Source organism: Hypanus sabinus, chromosome 9 (genome assembly GCF_030144855.1).
Source record: "Hypanus sabinus isolate sHypSab1 chromosome 9, sHypSab1.hap1, whole genome shotgun sequence".
Taxonomy (NCBI): Eukaryota; Metazoa; Chordata; class Chondrichthyes; order Myliobatiformes; family Dasyatidae; genus Hypanus; species Hypanus sabinus.
This window is the reverse complement of record NC_082714.1, coordinates 44,464,761-44,472,460: the sequence shown is the minus strand read 5'-3', so window position 1 is coordinate 44,472,460 and position 7,700 is coordinate 44,464,761.

The window sequence follows — 7,700 nt, the reverse complement described above, 5'->3', positions numbered from 1 at the left end:
CATAAGCAGTTCCAGAGAACATAGAACAGCATACCACATTGTTCCACAATGCTGTGATGACTTTGATACTAACTTATACCCAATGTTCTCCTTCCATGTATCATCCGTGTCCCTCCATTCCCTTCATTGAATATCTAAAAGGCTCTTAAACTGCACCAGTTTCTCTGCTTCCAGCAGTACCCCAGTAACCCTACTCCAGGAACCTACCACTGCATTAAAACCTTGCCTCTTACATTGCCTTTAAACTTCCCCCACTCAAACCTTAACAGTATGTCCTCTGGTGACACTTAAAGTTCTGTAAGCTTCAGAAAGATTGCATACTTTGTCATCCATTCCATAATCACTGTCTAGATCACCCCTCCCCCACCCCTGCATAGGTCTCACTGAATGTCAGCAGCCTTGGATCAACTGGGCTACAAGCCCAGGAGTAAAAGCTATGATATAGGCAAAGCTACCAAGACAGATGTTAAAGAAAAAACTAGAACTTTTTTCTTTATATAAAACGTGATTATTATAAAACTGCTTTGAAATGTTTGTTTCGTTGGAGTGCCACAAAATGAGGCATCACATTTGTTGCTGGGATGTCAAGCCTTGATCTACGTGGTTTGCTGTCTGTCATATAATAGCTAATATGAAAGGAACTGTATCTCTTTTGATATCATTCAAGGCAGTTGCCAAAGTGAATGGTACCTTGCTACAAAGAGAAGCTTGGAATCCTCATAAGTGTTGCCACTTTCTGGCAAAGCAGAGTGAAATATAACTGTCTCTTATTGTATAGGGAATTTTGAAGGTTTCCAATTTGCAAACTGCCTTATTTGGAAAATATTGCATGCCACTATTACATGTTTTTATGTACAAATGTGTAGAGGTCCATGATAGTTTTCACAAGGACTGGTAACATAAACCTTTCCTGCTCTGAGGTTGGAGGGGTGGGAGTTGTCTCTGTATGAGTAAGGGCATTATTCACAAAACACAAATACCTCTCATGCAGTTTAAGTAAGAAACTGGCCCTTGAACAATCTGGTTGAATATGATCTTCTACTGAGATTTGTTTCTGCTGCTTTTTCTCTGACTTCCAAAGACCTAGCCTTGTGTGGTCTCTATTTGTTTGGAAGCCATGGTATTTTCCAGAGGGAAGACTTAAAATTGCATCCATGACAACTGGCATGTTTGTTGAAGTCTGCAACAACTTTTTCCTACCAGATTATTCCTGATGGCATTTGCAACTTGAAACATCTGTAGCAATGACCAGAAGAAATTGACCACCAATAATGAATCCCATACTGGATGTTCTGGGAAGTTATCGACAATTGTAAATTATCCCGCATTTAATGAAAAGAGAATCAAATGGGAGTTGAGAGACATCTACAAATAAAAAAAAGTGCAGAGTTAAAGGGAAATAAGGTAAGGTGGAATGCGCCAATGGGGTTGCTTCCCTTGGAGAAGGCATGGGTCCAATGGGTCAATTAGCCTCCTACTGTCATATGATAAGTATGAGATTTTCTTATTAAATTGTCAAGCTGTATTTCTGTATTTTCTCTATTTTCTTTTGTGTCAAAGTTTTGACTATTTCTCCCCTGTGAACTTTGAGCTTTAACTTTATGGTTTGGCTTCATATTTAGACAACTACACTGATGGATTGTGTTCCCTCTGTACGGTAATTTTATAGATTTGCAGTAGGCTGGAATGTATGCATTTGAATTCATGCTGTGGGAACGGTCCAAAATGCTTAATCTTTTTTACTGCCATTCATTGATCTGTCCATAAGAATTGATTCTCATTTATTTGAACTTTTTTTTAATACTTCCAATTGTCTCAGAATTCAGAAGAATGTTATGGCTATGTCAAGAATGAAACTGCAATCAATTTCTTTGAATAAGACAAAGATCATCAGGAAATGGTTTGCAATTTGAATTCAAGGCATCCTTCAGTCTCAGTTTGATGTTAAATGTTTGCAGCTGCTATTACACAGGGAAATAGTGAAAAAGACAGGCCATTCAGCCCCTCAATTCTGTTCTGATCTTCACTTAAATCATGTTGGATTATACTTTGACTTTGACTCACCATATTGATTTCATAAGCTTTAATTCCCTTGTCTAACAAGAATAGTAACTTCACTTTTAAAAATTTCAATAGGCTTAGCCATGACAATTCTTTTGGGAAGTGCCTTCCTTTACCATTTGTAGGAGGATGTTCTTCTTGAAATCACACTCAAATGGCTGAACTTCAGCTATTCTCCTCTATTTACCTTAATAGTTCATTTAGTCATTTTAATGAATTCACTTCTTAATCCTCTTTCAAAGGAAGGCGGCCTTGTCTCAACAACCTGTCACTAAATTAAAAGAAAACATTTAAATCTGTAGTTAGCTTGGGAGTAAAATTCTGCCCAGTGATTTTGAACAAAGTGTGATGGTCATGTTCAGCTTTGGTGGAGGACAGCACCTGTAATTTTAAGCAACCCCTTTGATTTTCATTTCAGGTTAGATCAATTTCTATGTTACCTGCTCGTGGAAATAGACCATTACTTCCATATTTGCAAAAGTAATTACTTTGCAAGCCTAAGTCCCACACCTGGTCAGGAACAGTCATTACCCTTCCCAATCAGGCTCCTGAACCAGTGTGAAGGCCCTCAAATCTGAGCTGAATCCACAACCAATGGACTCATTTTCAAGGATTCTACAACTCATGTTCTCCGTATTTTTTATTCACTTGTTTTTTGCATTTGCACAGTTTGCCTTCTCATTCACGATGATTGCTTGTTATTTAGTCCACAGCTATCCTGGCATTCATCTGTCTGAAGCACACACAGCTTGAGATAAAATATTAGTTCAAGGTCATTTCTTCCTCTCCAAGGAATTGCTTGACATAGCTTTTCACCATTTTGCAAAATCGCAAGATCAACTAATTTCAGGTATATCTCTGGTAATTTATTTCTTTCATCTTCACAGGAACCATCAGCCCCTTCTTAAATTGGTGAGGACTTGCCTGATATTTTGTTCATGAACAGCACAGGAAGATTCTTACCTGCTTTATTGCATGAGAACAGACCAGGCCAGCTATTTCTCATTTTAATACACAAGGTGAGGATTTCACCTGGTTGGAAATTTTTTTGAAGGAGCCCATAATCAAACCTGAATAATCTTGATAAAACATTTAACTGAAGCTAGTGTCATAGAAGAAAATGTCCTGACATGCAAAAATTGTGATAGTCTTCACAGGCTCTAAGTACTTACACATAATTGTTAGAGATGGGGGTGGGGGTCAGGTTGGAGAAGTTGGATGACAATACATGGTAGCTGACACAATAAATATATAGAGGTGACAGGCAAAGCTAGAAGGCTACAACCATCTGCTTACTGACTGGCAATTGTTTCTGCATACTGGCAAGTGACTTTTCATTCCTGGTTTTCTTATCTTGCTTTCAGTCATGGTACCGACCCCAGTAAACACCCAGCCAAGAGGAGGCAGAGGCAAGGTCAATGCTGAGACATAGCAATTCGACCAGTAAATGCAACTTTGATGGAAGCTGAACAAATTAATTTCTATTAAAACCACATGACTAGATTACAAACCCCACACCAATCTGGAGTGGAGCCCCTAAGAGGGTTGGATGACATATCATGCCAGCTCCTGCAGCCAAACTGATTCCAAATGTACTGCTTCACATTGCTTTGGACTACAGCCGTGAGGCCAAGACAGGGATCTGGATGTCTGGGCAGCCCAGGATCTCCATATTCATCGCCCAGGTCCAGACCCCTAAAAGGGCGCATCCATTGTCTACTTAGACAGATGGGGCTATTAATAATTAGGTTACAAACTCACGAACATTCAGGGACAGCTTCTTCCCCTCTGCCATCCGATTCCTAAATGGACATTGAAGCTTTGGACACTACCTCACTTTTTTAATATACAGTATTTCTGTTTTTGCACATTTTTTTGAATCTATTCAATACACGTAATTGATTGACTTGTTTATTTATTATTATGTTTTATTTTATTTATTATTGTTATTTTTTTCTCGCTCTGCCAGATTATGTATTGCATTTAACTGCTGCTGCTAAGTTAACAAATTTCACGTCACATGCTGGTGATAATAAACCTGATTCTGATTCTTTTGAACCTTTCGTGCATCTAGGCGGAAGCAGGGAATAGTGGCACAGCGAGGGGAGCTGCTGTCTCACAGCTCGTGACCTCTGGTGATGTTTGTGTTGAGTTTGCATGTTCTCCCTGTGATTTTATTTAGGTCTCTTCTGCATGCTCCAGGTTCCTTTCACTCCCTGAAGACGTGTGGTTTGGTAAGTGAATTGGTCACTCTAAAATGCTCTCTGGGGGCAGATTTAGGAGAGAGTTGATGGGAATGTGGAGAGAATAGACAGCAATTTAGTGAACATGGATATTTATAGAGAGGAAACAGTGGGCCAAAGTGTTTGATTCTGTTCTGTATGTTTCTACGACTCTCTATATTTCCATGGCATGTAGCGGTGGGCAGAACACATCCAGATGTGACTTCAGTGATTTCTATTGGTGTATGCATGGCCTATAACAATTGCAGGCTACCCATGCAGAAGAAGGTGAACTGAGGCCTGCTTTATCATTAACTGACCCAGTGCCAAGCTGCATAGACTACTGCTGAGGACCTACAGAATGTAGGGACGTGTGTTTATAAACTTGCCTTTCTTTTTCTTGCCCCCTGATGCCCCAAAACCAGCATGGAACATTAACCCTGCTCACCAGTCACTGACTGCATTGACCCGAATCCCACCCATAACCTTGGGGGTCATAATCTTTTTCCCATTGATGCCTTCATCTTCCCTCACTCACCCCAACCCAGCCACACCCCAGAACTTCCCTTTCCCTCAACTTGCAAACTGAACTGAGGCTGTTCATATTATTCGAATACTAATTCCTCACATAAAAGCATTGTTGACTCTTCGGACACTATCAGTTTAGTGTACCTTTCCAATTGTTTCTTTAGCCAGAGGGTAATGAGTCTGTGGAATTCATTGCCACAGATGGCAGTAGAGGTCAAGTCATTGGCTATATTTAAAGTGAAGATTGATAGGTTCTTGATTAGTAAGGGTGTCAAAGGTTACGGGAGGAAGGCAGGGGAATAGGGTGAGCAAGATAATAAATCAACCATGATGGAATGGCGGAGTAGATTCAATGGGCTGAATGGCCTAATTCTGTTCCTACATCTTATGGTGATATGGAGTTTCTAGGCCATGTGTTGGTTGTCCATTGTTTCCGATGATGATGTTTGCCTGTGCATTCTGAGGTGGCTGTACAGTCTGATTCCAGAAAGGCATGAGCTTTGACAGTGAGAGCAGATAAACTGTCCGGCCACTGTTGCAGCAACTGATATGGCCATTTTTCTCCTTTCTTGAGCAGCGACCAGATCTGCACAGCGATTATTCTTCAAGTTTTTGGAGGCTCATTGACCAGGGCACGCCATCAGAGCACTCGCTCGAGCTGCTTAGGTGCAATGTCAGCATGCTCAAGCTGGCTTTTACACACCCCTTTAACCTCTTACAAGGTTCTCTTCTTCCTTGTGATAGCTCTCCATAAAGCAATTATATTGGGGTGTTCTGGAATTCTCCATGTGTATAACATGCCCTGTCCAGCAAAGCTGGGCTTGCAGGACCATTCCTTCTATGCTTGTGCTCTCTGCTCTCTTGAGGACTTCCAGGTTGGTGATACAGCCCTGCCAATGGATGCCCAGGATTGATCTCAGGCTAAGTGTATGGAAGGGTTCCAGCATTTTAAGATGCACAATCCAGGTATGCAGTCCAGGTTTCACGGCCATGCAATAGGCTGCCAAGGATGACTGTTATGTACACCTTGAGTTTCGTGGCTTTTCAGATGTTATGCTGGTTCATTTCACGTGAACACAAGAGCTTGAGGGATTGAATTCTCGGTCGAGGGAGCCATCACTCGAAATAACACTAACGAGGTATTTGAATTCCTCCACTGTTCTAAGCTGCTTACCTTCGATGCAGATGGACGGGTTGGAGGCAGCAGACATTGCACTGGATTGGAACAGGACTGCTGTCTTTCGTAGGCTGACGGTGAGGCTGAACAGACTAGTGGCTTCTGCATATCTGTCAACAAGGAGGTGAAGAGCAGTTTCTGTGTGGGCAACGAGGATACAATCTTCAGTGTTTAGGGCTTCTCGAATGAGATTACTGATCGTTTTCATACCAATAATCAGTGAACAGGACTGGTATGTTTTAGAAAGCTGTCCAATCAATATGATACAAATAATTTACTGGCACATATTTCCCCAAATGTTACCAGCTCACCTGATTCTGTGCAAAGTCCTCCTCTATTAACATAGCTGACCATATTTAAAACTGGGGCACACATCACAGCTGTGGTTTAGCACCTAAATCTGTAATCTGGGAATGCAATTGGCACCCAGGTTGCACTGATTAGATGTGGAGTTCAAACTGCTGACCTACTGGTAACCTTGAATGTCACTCAACAACCCTTCTTCATTTGGCAACCGATGTCCTTGCTGCATATATTAGACCTACCTCCCTAACCCTGGGTACTTTTAACCAAAGCCACAACACTTCAGGCTGATTGTCATGCAGAAACAGGTTGACCCGAATTTTTTGAGATCAAGTCAATGGTGCAGTTCTTCCACTCTACATACTCTATGTAACCAGGCCCACTTGAAGAAGTTTCTGAACAATTACCGCCAACATATTACTGTTGAACAAGGAGCCCCAAAGCACTTCACCACTGTTATACCACCATCTCACCATGCCATCTCACTTTGGAAAGTCCGATCAATTGACTGTACTTCTACTCCCAATGTACAGAAGAGACTGCAGCACTAGTGGTGAGGACCACGAATGTATGTTCACGGGATACAGAGAAGCATGTATGGTTCTGCTTTGCGTTGGTGGGCTGGACAATATTCGGGGATGTGACTTTGAATCTAAATGAATATGCCATAGTAGTCACCGATTTCATCAAGACCTGTGTGCATTAGTGTGTGACTTCAAGAACATACCAGACATACCCAAACTAGAAGCCATGGATGAATCTTCGAAGTCTGCTGAGGACTAAATCTATGGAGTTCAAGAGCAGTGATCCAGAACTATACAGTAAGTCCAGGTACAGCCTATGGAAGCCTATGTATAGTTGTTTTTTATTATTGTGTATTGCAATCAACTGCTGCTGCAAGACAACAAATTTCTTGACCTATGCCAGTGATATTAAACCTGAATCTAATTCTGATTGTGAAAGATTGCTGCTAAGCCTCGTAAAGATAATTGGTCAGAAATGTAAATGTGATACAAAGTAAGGTGGATCCAAAGTTGTCTCTATTACAGGAGGTAAGGGTAATGGTAGATGTGTGTTCCGGGGATTGGAAAACTCTTTGCAGTGGAGCTCAGTAGAGCTTAGTATCTAGCTTGTTGCTTTTCATGGTAGACTTCAGTGACTTAGCCCTAAATACAGAGAGATGAAAACAAGTTTGCAGGTGATATTATTGTGAGGCAGTGACAGTGAAGAGAAAAACCCAAACCTAAGGGGAAAGCAGTGAGATAACAAGTTGAATCCAATCCAAAAATTCTAAAGGAATGCTTTTGGAGGAGGAAAACAAGCTACGAGAATACACAATAAATGACAAGGATTCCATGTCAATTATCCCTGGATAACTAGAAAAGATGGCTAAGAAAACACACAGAATA